We start from the raw sequence: 18,925 nt of genomic DNA, 5'->3' as shown, positions 1-18,925 counted from the left end.
ATGTTCTCTGCACCTTGCACAGATCTTCCCTAGAGAGTCCCTCTGGGCCTAAAAGCTGGGGCTCAGTTGTCTCTTGGGCTGACAAGTCTTCTCCTTGAAGAGAGGGAACTTGATCTGGTGTTTGTTTAGAACCTAGTTTCCCAGACTTCTTGCATATCCTCTTGGAAGGTTGCTCCATAATTTCAAGTTCCAACACTTTGCTCTTGTTTTTACACACACCCATTCAGGTATTCCCAGCATTGCTGCATGGGTTTTCTTTTCTACCTCAGCCCATAATAAGTCCTCCAAATCATTGCCATGCAGACACTGTACAGGCATAGCAAAAGACACTATCACCCTTTTGAGGCTACTAATCCTTCCCCGATCTAAGGACACCAACGCCATTGGATTCACCTTAGCCTGATTCTTGGCATGGAGGATTGTATAGGTCTCTCCAAGCAAATATTGGTTTGAGGACACCAGTTGCTCAGTCACCATGGTAATACTGGCACCAGTGTCTCTCGGGGCTTCCACTCTAGCCCCCTTGATATTTGGCTCTTGTCTGTATTTCTCCAGATTACTGGGCCAGATGGTCAGGGTAGCTACATCCACCCCTCCACCTGAGACTAGAGTTGCCTCAGTGAGCACCTTGACATGGTCAGGGCTCACCTGTGATCCCATCTGGAGCTCACTATTTCATTTACTGCAGGTGTGCTAGAGGCATTCTTTTTGTTTTTACAGCTATGGTCTCCAGTTTGCTATCCAAGGGCCTTACAGTCTTGACATCAAGCCTTTTTTTGTGATCCCTATTTTTACCCTGGTACCCACCCTTGGGCTGTGAAGAGTTTCTGGGCCTACCCTCCTGCACAGGTGTTTGGGGGCCTTTAGAAGACTCATTTTAATGTTATCATTTTGATCACTATCTTTCCCTTGGGGGGCCTTTTTGGCCTCTTTCTTTTGGTCACCCCCACCAGTGGCTGTCTTGGTTACCCTTGATTTGACCCAGTGGTCTGCCTTCTTCCCCAATTCTTTTTTTTATATATTCTTTTTATTAATTTTAATTAATAATACAGTACAGGTCATGGTAACATTTCATTTGAAATAAAGATCAGTTCACAACATAGCAAAGACATCTGTGACAACGGCATTATGGGATACAGTTTCTGGTAGGTTGGTTCCTATTCTTGTTCCCACCTGCTAGTTTGATAGATGGGGATATATAGACCTCTCCTCTGTATGTGTTCCATTTCCCCATGTTTGTCCCCTTTTTTGGGACATCCTCTACTTTTGAAGACCTCTTTCTCTGCAAACATGCATTTGTCCATGTCGTTCGCCCACAACCCCATTGTTCTTGGGTTCTCTGCCCCCCCTCCCATCGTATAGCTATATTTCGTTTGGCTAGTGTGAACCCCAGTGTGGCCCATTGTTGTTCTATATTGCTGAAGTCTGTAACGTCCCATGTATTGAGGAGTCCCAGTTTGGGTGTTAGCTTGATTTTTTCCCCATTGCTTTTTGTATTTGTTGTGTGATCTTTTCCCAGAAAAGTGATATAGTGGGGCAGCTCCATATCACATGATGGAATGTTGCTTCTTCTGCACAGTGTCAGATACAACAAGAGTTTTCCCTGCGCCCCAGTTTAACTACCATGGCTCCTGATAGGTATGTTTTATGTAAGATTTTGAGCTGGACAAGATGGAGTCTGAGTGGTATGGCTGACTTCCGGGGGGACAACAACACTGTTTGCCACCAGTCATCTTTAAGCGGTCCAATGCCTTCCTGCCAGTGATCACGGAGTCCAGTGAGTGGGTCGGGAAGGTTATTGTACAACTTTTGGTATGTCAGATATTGCTTTCTTGGTCATAGGTTCGGCCAAAAGTTCTTCTAGTGGGGACACTTCCGGTACCTCCCCTTGTGCAGGAATAGTTGCGATAAGTGCATGTTGGATTTTCATATATCAAAACACTTCCCGTTTGGATAGATCATATTTCTGTCGTAGGTCTGAGAAGCAGAGAATTGTCCCTCTTTTCCACAGGTCACCGACGGTAGAAATCCCTATGGTGTCCCACTTTTCAAATCCCGGCTGTGCGCTCAGCGTGCCCAATCACTGTGTTGACCATAATGGGGTAGCTTGGGTTATTGTTCCGTGCCATCCAAGTGCTTTGTTTTCTTGGTGTGAAATATCAACCGTTAGGGCCGTAGGGCCGGTGTAGCAGTCTTTTTTAGGTTTAGAGTACAGGGCCCCGTTGTGTCCTTCCTTCCCCATTTGGAGTCTGTCTAAGTGAAGTGCAGGTTCTGTCAGGGAACAATACACCCATTGATTAATAACAATTAGTTGGGCTGCCCAATAGTAGAATCTCAAATTGGGAAGAGCTATTCCACCATCGTACTAGCTTCTTGCTAGTTTATGTGTGGCAATATGTGGTTTCTTGCCGTCCCAGAGTACAATTCTGAATTCACTGTCAATACTTTTAAAGTAGGCCTCGGGAACCTTGAACTGATTGTTTTGTAGGATATATAGAAAATGTGGTAGTGCCAGCATTTTGAACAGTGTCGCTCGTCCCAGCAGAGACAGGGGTAGTGTCCTCCAGTGTTGCACGTCATTTTGTAATCTGATTAGGGGAATTGTTAGATTTTTGTTGTAGAAAAGCTCTGGATAAGTGGATATATATATATATATATATATATATATATATATAAATAAAACAAGGTATAGGAAACCCTCCTCTGCTATTGTGGCGACACATTCAGGTGGCAGTTTTGGATTTGATCCATGGAGTATATAGCTTACTGATTTGGACCAGTTAATGGTATATCCTGAATATTTACAGAAATCCATGCAAATGTGGAGGATTCTGTTTATAGATCTTGCCGGCGATGCAAGGTACAGCAGGATGTCCTCAGCATATAGGGATATTCTATCCTCGTGTCCCTCCGCCCACTAAGCCTCTGAGCAGTGGATCGCCCCTGACCCAGGTTGCGAGTGGTTCCAGCATTAAAGGAGAAGATCAGTGGCAAAAGAGGACACCCTTGTCTAGTACCTCTTCTCAGCGGTAATGCCCATGAGGTATGGTTGTTCACTCGGATTTGCCCTTTGCTGTAAGTATAGAGAAGCCTAACCCATTTAAGAAAGTTGGGACCGAATCCCAGTTGGTTCAGGACTTCAAATAGATAGGGCCATTCTATTGTGTCTAATGCCATTTTGGCATCCAATGATAATATTACAGCGTCTTCTGCAATTGTATTTTTTTGACCTAGTACGTTATGTAGTCAACGGATATTTAAGGCCGTGTTATGGCCAAGCATAAAGCCCGATAGGTCAGAATGTGCTATCTTGGTCATGATGGGGCGAGTCAGGAGGCGATTATCTTAGTGAGGATTTAGGCATTTACCTGAGAAAAGTTACCACAAGAGAGAGACCCAATTATTTTTGGCTACTCTTCTGCTAATGCAGGCTCTCTCAAAAGCAATAAACCATTTGGTGATGTCATCACCCTCTGAATATTTAGGGACAACTCCTTTGGGGAGTTTAGTGTCAAATATACCTCTCTCTCCCTATGTATTATTATATTGCTACCACCAGAGATAGGTCCTAGGCCCATCTCTTATCTTTGCTTCTCTATGTCCAGGAGTTTAGCTTCTAAGTTCAATCTCCTGACCCACCTTTCCAGGACAAGCTCCTCCTCTGAGAGAACTTCCACTTCTGAGACAGGGGTCTCCACCACCTCCTCAGCATCTTCTTCTGCTGAATGATTCTCCTGTGAATCATTTTCACACACTGAATGTTCTATCTCATGTTCTGCGATAAGCTTCATAAGCTTTTCTTTAGTAGCATGAGCTCCAGTTTTAACACCATAACCCCTGCAGAAGGCCATAGCTGGGAGTATGACAGCTCCTTGTATGGTGTCAGTTCGAGCTCCTGTAGGTTATCCATTACTTTTACTAAAATTGCGACCTTTTTATAAAGTAAAAAGAAAAATTAATTTTTTTCTTTTGTCCTGAGAAAAGTAAGATATTTAAATTCCAACGACTTAGTACAGGTACTTAACCAAGTTCCTAACAGTTAGATTATTTTAAAATTTAGAAAAATAGAACATTCGAAAAATACAACTGGCTAAACACAATTCTGGATGTATTTGTGTGATTACTTATTGACAGAACGGTATCAGCAAACGCAAAGTTGAAGATCCACCTGCTGATACACCAATGTAGGAAGCTGGCTCTCTATATAGTGCAGTAAAAAGTAGTACACTGTGCAGACAGTCCAGCTAGTACCAGATTGGTATACAGAGGAAAAAGTAGATAATACTAATACTCTATTTGAATAAATCCGAAACCAATTTACAAAAATAGCACCGATTTTTATATAATTTGGACCAAGAACTTCATTCTACATAAAGTACTTTTTAAGATAGCAATTTTCAAAGTAAATAAAATTAATTATTTTGTGCACATTTATGCACCATTGAAATTGATGGGAGAAAATAGAAAAATGCATATAAAATCATATTGTTGGAGTTAAATTTGGTTTGGAGACCTTATGTGGAAAAAGTTTTATTAAGGCATTAGCACAAAGTACCTCAAAGAGCAAAAAAATGACTCAGCACTGTGATTGGAAAAGCCGCAGCAGCTTAGGGGTTCACAATGTATTTGCTGCAACCACATGTGTTGGAGATTATGGTTGTTGACTTCTTTGTTACAATTTTTCATTGGGCAGAATCTGATGGCTGTCATCAATTAATATTCCAGGTTCCCAGAGAGGACGGCACTGTCCTGCACATCAGCAGATGGTGTGATTTCCAGAGCTCAACAATGTGTTCTAAAATTAGGGAGTACCAATAACTGTGAAGTCAGACAGTTGCCCCTCATTCAACAGCAATGAGGTGGCAGGCTTTGCACAATAAATGGGCTTCTATCAACAGACATTCACGCGTCAGCGGAAATCATTGTTGAATGTTCCATGGCCACACTGAAGAAGGTCATGCATATAGTTAAACTCACTCAAAACTGGTCACTCAGATATGCTGAGAGACAATTATGATATTGTAGGAACCTGGCTCTGTATATACTATACCAAAATGAGGTATAGTGTCCACGGAGTCCACTGAAACCCCAAAGGTAGGCAGAGGTAAAAGTAGATAGCACCTTACTCTCTATTTGTGGTGGTGGGGGCGAGCAGTAGGGTTTTATCAGAGGGTAGTGTTCAGCATTTGTTGTACCCACTCAATCAGGAAATGACGTCACACACTCAAAGACTGAACTCAGACCAATTTTGTTTGTATAAAAATATTATTGTTATTTTATTTCTACAACCGAGCCAAGCCTGGCACAGGTAAGTTAAATAAATGCTTTGCAAAATATCATGCAATGTTTACAAGTGAATGCAAGTTCAAATCCAGTTGTTTGAAATACAGGTAAGTCAAGGTAGTGAAATTGCTGTACAGATTAGTTTTTAGTTACTTTTAGATTACTTTTTGAGTTACTTTTTCTGCTCAGTGTAATATGCCTAGATATCAAACTGGGACATTTCCTAGAGAAAAGATAAGTAAAATGTGTTTTGCACAATTGTAATTTTTCAGGTTTCCATACAAGTCAACTCCACAAGTAGAACATTTTTCAGAGAAAACAGTCAATGTATTCCTATAGAGAGAAATTAAGTTATCGGTTACCAGGTAAGTACTTAGTCTTTGGGGTTGAGTTTCTGGTGTTAGAACAAGGGTTCCCCCAGGATCAAGGATGCACTCTTGTTGTACCCTCAGCGGCACTTTGGCGGTCGGGTGCAGAGTGCTGAGGCCCAATGTTATCCAAATGGGGATAGGGGGCCTCCAGTTAGTGGCTGCTTACGACCAGGCCACAGGGTTGTGGGAGCAAAGCTTCTGGTGTTAGGCTCAGGGCAAAGGAGGATCTTGTTTAGCACACAAAGTGCATCTGCAGCGGCGCAGGGGCAGCTAGGTGCAGGGTGCTGTTTTGGTATCAGGTGCCCTGTTGATTTCAATGGGGATTCTCTTGTTTCAACAAAGACTGCATACTCTGGATGAAGATCTTCTGGAGGTGACCACCGGTTGGAGAGGTAAGTTGGGATGCTTGGGGATGCTGGGACACCATTGATTGGGCCATCCAAGGCTGTGGGACTTCAGGTGCAGGGGTGTCTGTAGGTGTCGGGTTTCTCTTACCATCTCCGGTTGCGGTTGGGGGGATCCTCCAGAAAGCGCCTGCAGGCTTAGTTGGGGATTCGAGGCAGGTCAGAGATCACCAGATCTCGGGTCAGGATTGCTGGGATAACCTCCTCGTGGTGTTGGGCCACTCGAACTCGGGCCGTGGGCGACGGGTGCAGAGTGGTGCAGGCTCACTGATTTGGCAGGAGCCAGAGTCTGTGGGTGAACAAATCTGGTGTTCACGTGAGAAAAAGTAATTTCTTTGGAAGGCAGGGCAGGTCCTCGGGGTTTTTGAGGTTGATGGCTGCAGGACACACCTGAGTTTTGCTTCTGCAGGTTAAAGGTGGGGACAGGCCGGTAGGGCTAGGGCCAAGTGAGTGGGCATCCTCCTCTTCTTAGCTTCAGCACGGCTGTTCAGTCCTTCTTATTCTTTTCTTCTTGGTCGTTTCTTTTCTGAGGAGGCAAGGTTCAGGGCTGCCCCTAAATACTAGATTTAGGGGCGTTACAGGTAAGTAAAAGGTTAGGACCAATGGGTCCCTTCCTTGGGGTGGGTACACCCCCTATTATCATCTCACATATAAGCAACCGCTGCCACCTGAATTTCTGTTAGGATTTCAAGCCTTTCCTAAAGGAGAAGAAAAAGGAGGAAAAAGGAAAAATCAGGTCCGGAGGGGGTATGTTGGTCTCCCTCTGCTTAATCTTTGGGCGATCTTACTGTGGTTTACTCGTGATTAGCATACAGGTTACCGCGGGAATTTTAAAAAGCATCGCAATCAGCCTTCATGAAGTGAGACCGTCTCTTTCATTCCGGGGTGACGATATCCTTATTCACCCCCTTCATTAATGTTGCCACACGCATTCATACACATCCCACTTACCTCATCAAAGTGCTTGCACCACTGGAGTACCTTCGTATCTTGCTCTGTCTGCTGCTGGGTGCCGAGGCTAGTGGGGCGGGTCTGTTAGTACTCGTGAAACTGTGTACGTGTCAAGACTCATCATACGGCGTAGGCACCCTTGAAAGAGAGCATGCTGGGAAACTGAGTTTATTGTGGGCGTGTGTGATTCTCTCCGGCCTCATTTTCCTAATTATATTTCACTTGATTCTTGCTTTTTGTCGCCCCTAACCAAGTTTAAATGGATACTTGGAACCTTTTTACTGTAATGCTCATGCCTTTGTTCTCATTTATACTCTACATAAGATTTAGGGTATAAAACTCCGTAATCTGTAGGATTGTCTGCTAATCAATAAAGATATGTACTTCAAAGTATTTTCTTTGGAAGGCAGGGCAGGTCCTCGGGGTTTTTGAGGTTGGTGGCTGCAGGACACACCTGAGTTTTGCTTCTGCAGGTTAAAGGTGGGGACAGGCAGGTAGGGCTGGGGCCAAGTGAGTGGGCATCCTCCTCTTCTTAGCTTCAGCATGGCTGTTCGGTCCTTCTTCTTCTTTTCTTCTTGGTCGTTTCTTTTCTGAGGAGGCAAGGTTCAGGACTGCCCCTAAATACTAGATTTAGGGGCGTTACAGGTAAGTAAAAGGTTAGGACCAATAGGTCCCTTCCTTGGGGTGGGTACACCCCCTATTATCGTCTCACATATAAGAAACCGCTGCCACCTGAATTTCCGTTAGGATTTCAAGCCTTTCCTAAAGGAGAAGAAAAAGGAGGAAAAAGGAAAAATCAGGTCCGGAGGGGGTATGTTGGTCTCCCTCTGCTTAATCTTTGGGCGATCTTACTGTGGTTTACTCGTGATTAGCATACAGGTTACCGCGGGAATTTTAAAAAGCATCGCAATCAGCCTTCATGAAGTGAGACCGTCTCTTTCATTCCGGGGTGACGATATCCTTATTCACCCCCTTCATTAATGTTGCCACACGCATTCATACACATCCCACTTACCTCATCAAAGTGCTAGCACCACTGGAGTACCTTCGTATCTCGCTCTGTCCGCCGCTGGGTGCCGAGGCTAGTGGGGCGGGTCTGTTAGTACTCGTGAAACTGTGTACGTGTCAAGACTCATCATACGGCGTAGACACCCTTGAAAGAGAGCATGCTGGGAAACTGAGTTTATTGTGGGCGTGTGTGATTCTCTCCGGCCTCATTTTCCTAATTATATTTCACTTGATTCTTGCTTTTTGTCGCCCCTAACCAAGTTTAAATGGATACTTGGAACCTTTTTACTGTAATGCTCATGCCTTTGTTCTCATTTATATTCTACATAAGATTTAGGGATAAAACTCCGTAATCTGTAGGATTGTCTGCTAATCAATAAAGATATGTACTTCAAAGGAACGAGAAACCAAAGGGAAGAGGGCATGGAAACCATCCGTGTATCCACTGCACTAGGTTGTTTGAGTACTCTTTTGAGTGCATTAAAAAAGATGTCTAATGACATTCATGTGTGTGTTACGTTCACACTGATCGCGTATGAAAATGCGGCAGTGTACATGCAGGCTGTTGTTAGTGGAGGGTTTGCTGGGTACTGTATCTCGTTTCACTGCGTAATGGTCTTAATGTTGACTCAGGTGTTACTTTGAAGACTACATTCTACCATGCAGTTACTGGGGTAGTCACAGGACGCCACTTTTGGTCATCTACTACATTATTGCTAAATCATGTTTGCATGTCACCCTTTGTTAAATGTCAATTTATTAAGATAACATTGTCCGAGGTATATCCTCGTTCAACCCCTGTATCAAGCTTGAGAGGCGGTAAATCCACCTCTGTTCCAGTTTCAATAACTGTTTATCACTGAGTGTAGTCGGTAGTTTTCGTGAAATAGTTTTTATTGAGACCTGCTGTCTGAAAATGGCTCATAATTTTCTTGATTGTCTTCCCGCATCTGAATGTGCTGTGAAATGTCCAACATACATGCCAAACAGGCTTGAATACTGCTTTATGAATTCATTCAATTTTTAATCACTACACCTAGGTTGTACAGCTGGACCTAGTGTAGTCTGCACAGTATATGCAGTTGTAGAAAATAAGAATAAAAATCAACACATTCAATACTGATTACCACCCAAATGAAGTTTTAAGTTGCACGGGATCACCATTTTTAATGTAGAATCTTGAGGGATCTTGCCCACTGGAACACACCACACAAAACATTTGTTAAGATTATGACAACACGGTCCAGTGTATAGGAATGGAGGAATCACGGTGGAACCAGTCTGCTTTAACAGTAGTTAGGTTTGACTTCCCTTTGATTCTCTCTCCTCTACCTAGAAAATCTACTGAGGACACAGTGAAGACAGATGAGCACATTAGGCCTCACTTTAGTGCATGGAATGCGTGCACCCTTCAGAAGCAGGGACACTAAGCAGAAGATAAATAGCCCTGACGAAGGCCCCAGACCCACGTGGGCTCTTAGCGTGGGCCAAAACATGTTGGCACAGTGGAAGGGGTACAACTGAACAAATATATTCAGAAAACCCTCAACGTTTCATGTGTTTATTCATGCCCCAGGTACCCTCCTAATAAAACATATTGTTTGGATACACCTGAAGGTATTTTTACTATCACTCATCTGGTTTCCTGCATGACCAGTACTTGCTTTATATAGGAACTCCCATCACATCTTTGGTTGAGTCCGCCCGGGTAGTACCATCTTACCTGGGTGTGGATAGACGCCTATGATGAAGCATGTCACGATAAGTGGGTGAGGCGTCTACTCCAATATCTTTGTATACCTCATCACCCAAAAATTAAGCAGCGGGAGACCAACATACCCCCTCGGGACTTGATATTTCCTCCTTTTTCTTCTCCTTTAGGAAAGGCTTGATATCCTAACGCGAATTCAGGCGGCAGCGGTTGCTTATATGTGATACGATTGTACTCGAGAGATTGCAACTGACCTACTTTTCTCTCACTCTCTGTTGTGTAAAAGACACCCCCCATTATGCCACCCTCCATTGGGAGGGGGGCATATGCCTCAATCTGGTTGGCTGGGTCCCCTCATCTGCAAGATGGCGGGGACTGAGAGCTGTGCCTCACCTCGCCTCCCCCACCTGAGGGGTGGGGTTGGCAAAGGTGGGCATACTTCCCTTTCTTACTTGTTTTTCCGCCGGTTCTCCCACCCAAAGTGGGTTTCAGAACCAGTGGGGACCAGTTGCTGGAAGCAGCAAATGTAAATGTAAATGTGTTGTACTTGTATAGCGCACTGTTACCCTAGGGTGTCCTGGCGCGGTACTCATACCGCTGTGGAACCCTTCCTGGCTTTTCCCTGTGAAATGTCCACTCCTGGGCACCCCCAAGCGCTGTTGGGGCCGTTGTGGAGATTAAGCAAGCTATTGCCCAGAGTTGCAGAGTGGGACCCATGATTAGAATAGGCACCGAGGCGAGAATTAACAGGTCCGAGGAAATTGAGCCCAAGACCCGCCGAGGCGGGAATTGAACCCTGGTCCCGGGCGAGACCTCTGCATCAGGGTCTGCCGCTCTAACCGTTGAGCCACACTTCTCCACAAATGGCCTGGGGAAGCTCACAAAGGCGGCAAGCCTTTGAAGCTTCCCCTTCATGGACCCTGCCCATCCTGGGTGAGGAGGCTTGGCACCTCGTCCCAGGATGTGCATTGTTTTAGACCCCAGAGAGCAGCTGGCTCTCAACCCAGGGGCCCAGAAACATGTCTGGTGGTGGCAGCTGGTGAGCAGCCACTCAGCCTGGACACTAGTGTTAGGTCATTTTTCAGGGGGCATCTCTAAGATGCCCTCTGTGTGCATTTTTCATTAAATCCCACACTGGCATCATTGTGGGTTTAATGTGCTGAGAAGTTTGATACCAAACTTCCAAGCTTTCAGTAAAACCACTATGGTACTGTGGAGTTTGTAATGACATACTCCCAGCACCATATACTCTTAATGGCATTACTACACTTACAATGTCTCAGAATCGGCGTAGACACTGTAGGGGTACAGGGCTCATGCACCTGTACCCTCACCACTGGTATAGTGCACCCAGCTAGAGGGGTAGCTGATCTGTGCCAGGGCAGAGGGTTGTAGGCATGGCACAAAGGGATGTGTTCCATGTCGACTCTTCACTTTGTTCTGTACCAAAACACGTAGCCTGCAAAGGCAGTGGTGTGTGTGTAAAGTTACAGGGCCTCTAAGGATGGCACAATAAGTGCTGCAGCCCTTAGAGGCCTTCTCTGGTCACAGTGCCCTGGGTACCTGGGGTACCATTTACCAGGGGATGACCTGTAGCCAGAGAGTGCCAATTGGGTTTTGTTTTCAATGCAGTTTTAGGGAAAGAACTTAGGCCCTGGGTACCTGTTTGGCAGGAGCCCAGGACACACTCCGTCAAAGTACATCAGCAGTTCAGCAAAAAGTGGGGGCAACCATGCAAAAAGAGGGCACTTTCTTACAGATATGTTCTGTAGTATTCTAGGAAACTCCTCTGTGGAGGTTTTTTTTTGGAAGATTTGCAATCATATCCCCAGGGAAACAGTCTAACCCGCCATCACTGAAATAGGTGGAGCGGCAAAATCATCATAAGAGATAAAAGATAAAGGAATAGGCTAGCAGGAAAAGGAGAACCAGAACGCCACACATCAGTCAGGGAGACCTTGTAAAAGAAGAGGCTCAGATTTGTTTGATCCTGAAACTTACAATATTCTAGGCTCCATGCTCATATAATTCTTCATGTGCCTGAAAGGAGATCCATGCAGTGTCTTGCCTGCGAATAAAGACACCAGTGCTGAGAAACTTTAAAGTGAGGAATGAGTTGATAATGATTTGTCCCTGATCATCCAAGTTCACTTTACCTACCCTTTTGTTAGTCTCCCTCAGAAGCACATACATATCAACATCACTAAGAAATCATATCCCCTGATTGACTCATCACTATAATGGACAATGTCTGTATGTAAAACACAGAGGTAGAGTTGTCACTTTGCATGCGTCTTCTGACATATGAGAGTGTTGCACCCCGCAGGAGCTTGTCTCAGTGGCCACACAAAACGGAAACAAAGGGATGGGGTCATGTAAACCGCGCAGCCAGAGACAGGAGCAGTCATGCTCCAGAAGGGTTCTCGATGGATTCAGAATTAAAATGGGAATGAAGATCAAAATGCAGTTTCCATGTTCTCTGCTAACTTTGTTTGAAGGTGAATAAAGTTTATGTTGGCCTCATCACATTTCGTCGGTCTGTTACTAGATTCTGCTGTCCCGTCACTTTATCCTACACCATCAGATTGTCGCTGACTGTACCAAGAAGTAGTATAGACTGAGTAAATTCTCTCCTGCACTGCCCAAGATTCACTTCAAAGACATTCTGCACTCTTTTTAACCCACATTCTGTGAAGAAGCAAGCTGTTGCTTGATGAATCCAGGTTATCTGACAGCAGACCATGCCTTAAAATGTGTATACAATGCATGCAACAGAATGAGAGACAGTGCATAAAAACATTGGGACCGATTCACACAGGTGAACTGAGACGAAAGTCTAACTTTACGACTTTCAGTATTCACAAAGGGCATTTACGAGTAGTAAAGTTAGACTTTTGTCTCAGTTAAACTTAAGTTTTGGTCTTGAGTTTAACTGAGACCAAAACTGAGACAAAAGTCTGGCTTTACTACTCATTAATGCCCTTTGTGAATACCGAAAGTCATGAAGTTAAACTTTCGTCTTAGTTCACCTTTGTGAATTGGTTCCATTGATTTTGAAATAGCCCGAAAACGTAGGTGAGCATGACTGCTATCAGATATGTAAAAACATTAGAATTGTTTCTCAGCACAAAGTATTTTGCTTATCTCTCAAAACTTCTTCCAGTCAGAGCAATAATGCGAAATTATTAATGAAAGAACAAACGGCAGACCAAGGCCAAGCACATCCAGTACTATCCAGTATGTACTATCAATTCATAGGGTGGTGCAGTCTCTTCCCACACCCGCCGTCCAGGGGTGTCAAATGAAAGCCAAATTCAAAAAGAAAGATGGAAGGTGCACTCGTTCTGGAGTCAATAAGGCAGCGTGAATCGTTATTCCACAGTTAAGTCCTTTTATTCAATAGATCTTTTAAAACTGGCACACAGCCAACGCGTCTCGTTCCAATTCTTTTCCAGAGGGAACTTCATCAGGGCTCCTATGTTACAAGATTCCGAGCACATTGGGCATGGATTAAACCTCAATATGTGGTGTAAACAGTAAACTATCTCATAATTTCAAATGTTACTCATATGCTCTATATAGCAGTAAATTACACCTCCCTATCACAAATCCAGAATTTAGCGGACGTGAGGGCTTCCTATCTATTGAATGGCATCAACGTTGAATCTTTATTCACCTCTTAACAATATAGTGGCGAATTGCTGTATGAACTAACAAACGGGAAGGTCTCCTTTGCGTGGCGTGATATACATTTCTCCCAATTTGTGTTTCTAAATCTCCCACCTATATGTTACCGAATGTTGCCATGTACGCACTAGTATGGAGTAAGTAATATTTTATGTATCCCATAGATTTACTTTGAATATGTTTATCTGCTTGTAATGCCAATAAACTAATATTTATTCTTTTTCTTGTATTACTTTAGACATCATAAAGCACACGTAAATGTCAAAGCATGAATACTCTAATCGTAATTAATTTGAGAAATAATATACTCTGCATCATATTAACATTGAGTAGTACAAACTATGGCAGTTGGTCATAAAATACTGTTGACCTGTGCTGTATTACAAAGGGAAGATTTTGATATCTTTAGGATTCCATTTTTTATTAGAGCAAAGAAGCTTACAACTTTGCAACGGACAACCCCCCTTCACCACAAAAAAAAGTCAGAAAACGAGAATCAGAGAGTGAATCACATACTCCCACCAGTCACTATTGCTGGGTCTCCCCCATAGTGAATTCAGTTCCACCCTCCCACCAGAACTAGGTAGAATAGTGTAAGTGGAGGGATCTGAGGGTTAAAGAAGCGCAGCGGCACAATAGTCTTGGCAGCGATTCACAATAAACCCAGAAAAGGGTTTTAGTGATGACAGACCTTCAAATCCGACTCCAACCAAATCTGGAGCAACCAAGCTCATATCCAAGCCCTTCAGGGAGCTACCAACAGTCATCTAACTACAACCTGAACCAGTGGCAGCCTACCGTGTCCGCTTTACCTTACCACACAACATGGACAGTAATAGTTAGGTAGCTTCCATCTGGGACCAAACTTGTGTTTTACTTTCCACGATTACCTTAGGTTTTGGAGGGTGCCACAATCATTTGTCACAACACAAAATAACGAAGTGGTTTTTTTGGAGCTGGAGTTGTTGGCATTGCCTCGGGGTGAACCTAGTGTGGTCTGAAAAGACCAGGATTCTGTCACCCTTAATCTGTATATTTACCCCTCTGCTGGAATTACAGTGCCTTTCCCTACACTGCCCAAGATTCACTTCAAAGACATTCTGCACTCTTTCTAACCTGCATTCTGTGAAGAAGCAAGCTGGTGCTTCATGAATCCAGGCGATCTGACAGCAGACCGTGCCTTAAAATGTCTATGAATTACATCAGTGTCACCTCCTCTTTGACCACCAATAAACCCTACATACAGTCCCTTCCGGGTTAAACCTTACTTGGGAGAACTTCATTTTCTAAGAACCTCTGGACTATCAATATGGGGGACATCTCATTTGGCATTCTGAGGGTGTTCCAGTTGGTTTTCCAAAGGGTTAATGGTAAGCGGTAGCATAGTTCATAAACTACTGAAAAGTCTTCCTCTTGGATTGTAGATTTACAAATGATCATTCAGGATTGTAGACCCTTGTTGCATTTGTTTCATAGCTGTTGGGGTTCCCTCTATCATATTTACTTTCCCCTTTATGGACGTTAAGGTGTCCTGGAAGTCTTGTAGGGCCACAGATAAGTGTATCACTGCATGTTTAATTATGACTTTGTGTACACTGGTGTTATTTACTGATAATGTATTATCAAAATCATTACCCCTTCAGGCCTATCTCTTTTTGTGTGTTTGACCGTTCTAGTGCATCTCCTCTGGAGACACTTTACCAATTCAATATGCAGTACAAGCAATTCACCACGATAATTGTGCTTCTCTGTCCCTCACAGCAAGGCGCTTGGGCTTCTGTGGGCATATTTTGTCCAATGATTCCTATCATCAGGACTACACTCATCGCTACCTTGATTCTGTTAATGGCACCGCCCCTACAATTACTCTTCACAACCTTTAACCACCTCTTGCTTGGTTCATAGAATCACCCCCTGCCCTGTGCCACCAAGGGGCTGTAAAATGGTATTAACATTGACTCAAGTTAACAGCCATGCACTGCAATGTGCCCCATCTGGGGGAGTTGTCCTCCTTGGGGGTCCTTTGGGATAGTGCTGACACCACCAGGTCAGCTTTGGAGGGACCCTATTCTAATAACTGTGGTGAGAATGTACTAATGTAATATTTATTGTCATTCCTTAAAATGCCATTGTCATTCCTTAAAAAACAGGTCTTGCAGAGCTCAGGGAGGCTTGCCTGTGGCCTTGCATTTTGACCCATATGGCTGAAAGACGGAGCTCCCGTGCTGCACCAGAACTATATGTGGCCACCTTCTGTTCCAATTTGAATCATATATATATATATATAGAAGGCATTAACAAGTGTAGAATGAATTCCAACACGTGTTCTCTTATCACCCCCTTTTTATTATTTTTGTCTTTGATTTTCGATCATATGTGTAGTGTCATGTGAGTTTGTAGTGACGGAATCCTTGTGGCTCTTGAAGGATTCCATATAACTGTGAAGTAAGCATTAGAGCCTAGTGCCTTTAATGCAGGTTCAGAATGTTGGGAAGAGTTTATCCCAGTCTATTGGATCACTTGTGCTGGAGACTATTGATAAAGTGGTTTCTATCTCTTCAAAGCCTTTGAAAATGAATGTTCAGAGTTTTAAAAAACAAAATCACGCACCCACTACCCTATGCCGCCGCCATCACTTTAAACCCGTGACGGACAAATTGCGGAGCATGAACATCCCCTATCAGTGGCGCCACCCATTTGCACTTATTTTTACGTGGGAGTCCAAGCGCAGGGTGATTCGATCCTACAGTGATGCGACTCAACTTCTCCGACTTTCTTCCTCACGGCCTACCAGCCCCACTCGCCCTTCGCCTTCTACGCAGGTGCCTGCCAAGCCGACCTGGTTGACCGTGCACCGGCACAGACGCTCACCGCCCTTCACTGAACAAGCGTCCTTGCAGGCCAAACAGGACATTATAGAGCACATACAGGCCTTGGAAGGGGACAAACCAGAGTAAGGCCCGGACTCTCCACCTCCCTGATCAATGGCTCATGTATCCCCCAGCTCCTCTTTCGCAATGTAGCTGATGCCGGAGCACTCTGCCTGAAAGACCTAGAGAGCAGCGGACGACACACGCCCCTCTGTTCCTGAGAGAGTGACATCTCTGGGCTTATCCGAACCTTAGGGTGTAGGCCAGCCCTCGACTGGAACAGGACAATGTGGCCCGGTTGGCCGGAGTTGGTTGCACATCTTTATATTCTGTTTTCCCACTTGTCTGCGCTTTCTCTCTCCCTCTTTCTTGCTCACTAGGTATGGGGGTCGGGCGACCCCAAGGCTGCGATGCGCGCTTGTTGCCAGGGACTGCACACTCCTGTATCTCCTTTACATCTCCCTGATACTCTTGATGAGGTGGCATGATCGACTCACTCGGGAACTGTTATATCCATGGCTCTTCCCGGTCCCTTAAAGGTACTAACCCTTAATGTCAAGGGGCTGAACTCTCCCAATAAGCGGCAACAGGTGTGGCGTTACATACGGCAATATAACCCAGACATTATTTTTTTGCAAGAGACCCACCTACTGCGGGTCAATACCCCCTGCATGGTGCACCCAAGTTACCCCCTCCAATTCTGGGCCACAGCAACTACTAAAACGGCTGGAGTGGCTATTCTATGCAGATCTGGTATGAGGCAGGGGGACCACAAAGTCTTTCGCAGTCAAGATGGACGCTTCATCAGGGCAGGGGTGAGGGTGGGGAGATGCTTTCTTACATTGTGCAATGTCTACGCACCGAACCAGATGCAGAACTCCTATCTCCGCACACTTTTACGGGAACATGTGCCATGTGGCGATTCCTCTCTAATTTTGGGGGGAGATTTTAACCTTGTGTGGGATTCTGCGATGGACCGTAGTGAAGCTTCCTCCAACGGGACGGGGGCCATGTCCTCTGCACTTCGGAAACAGATAGCAGACCTTGGCCTGCTAGACGTATGGCGATATTACTCTCCGGAGGTGCAGGATTACTCGTACTACTCCCATGTTCACCGTTAGTACTCATGTATTGATTATCTTTTTATTTCGCACAACATCTTGAGGGACACGTTGGGGGCGTCTATGTCTGATATATCGCTATCTGACCATGCCCACGTGGAGCTTCTCCAACAGGATTTGGCCGCTTGCTCTGCCCGCCTTCCGCGGTGGCTTTTGCCGCTGCATGTCTTGCGCGACCCGACTGATGTGGAGAGCATACGGACCGCTATTGACTCTTATTTCGTGACCAATGTCCTCCATAAGACCCCCTTTTCTGTGGTGTGGTATGCCTTTAAGGCTACAATCTGCGGCCACATCACTTCTTTGTCGATCGCACGGGCACGGGAAGCCCACCGTCTGGAGGATAGCCTTGCCAAGGACATTAAGACGCTGGAGATGCAAGATCAGGGCCATCCCTCGCTCGCAGGTAGGAGGCGACTTGCGAACCTTCGGGGCCAGCTCCGCGCCCTGCGCACCAACAAAGCTGAACGATCCCTGCTAGCCTTAAAACAAAGATATTTTTTGGGGGGGGACAAGGTGGGCAGATTGTTGGCGAAGCGCTTGAGGACACGCACTGCGAAGGCTCATATAGCAAATATCCGAACATCGGATGGAGACTGGGCCATCACGGAATGAGCTAAATGTGAGGCCTTTAGGGCCTATTACGCTGCCCTTTATGCGGCGGAACCGCCTTCCCCAGACCATATTGATGATATTTTGAACCAATGCCCCTGGACTCCAATTCACCCACATCATGCCAAACAATTGAAAAATCCCCTTACAGCGGAGGAATTGATGGCAGCGCTGAAAGATCTCCCTCTTGGGAAGACACCAGGACAAGATGGCCTGCCACTGGTATTCTACCATATGTTCCTACCACAACTCCAGCCACATCTCTTGCGTCTCTACAATTCCTTCTCGGACACGGAAGGGCTGACGCCCTCCATGGGTATGGCTGAAATAGCTCTTATACCCAAGCCGGGAAAAGATCTTGCGATGTGTGCCTCGTATCGTCCCATCGCTTTGCTGAACACGGACCTCAAAATCTACACCAAAATGCTCGCCAGACGCTTAGACCCCCACATGTCTGGCCTAGTGGAGCCAGATCAAGTGGGCTTCATTCGCAATAGGCAGGGAGTGGACAATGTGCGTAGAATCGCACACCTGGTGGGGAAAGCACAGCACTGGAATATAGCAGCCTGCCTTCTCTTGCTTGACGCGGAGAAGGCGTTTGATCGGGTAGACTGGGGTTTTCCTCGCGCAGTGCTGCAAAAGATTGGACTAGGCCGGAACATGATATCCATGATCATGGCCCCATATCTATCCCTGCAAGCTCGGGTTCGGGTTAATGGACAACTCACAGTTCCTTTATCCATACACAGGGGTACTCGGCAGGGGTGCCCCTTGTTGCCCCTGTTGTTTGCCCTGGTGGTGGAGCCCTTAGCAGAAATGATCAGACAGAATGCGGACATACATGGCATTTCTCTTGGAGGCAGGCAGAGCAAGGTGGGGCTCTTCGCGGATGATCTTATTCTCACCC

This window comes from Triturus cristatus, chromosome 2_1, assembly GCF_964204655.1.
Source record: "Triturus cristatus chromosome 2_1, aTriCri1.1, whole genome shotgun sequence".
Lineage (NCBI taxonomy): Eukaryota > Metazoa > Chordata > Amphibia > Caudata > Salamandridae > Triturus > Triturus cristatus.
Note: the sequence above shows the minus strand (reverse complement) of the source record.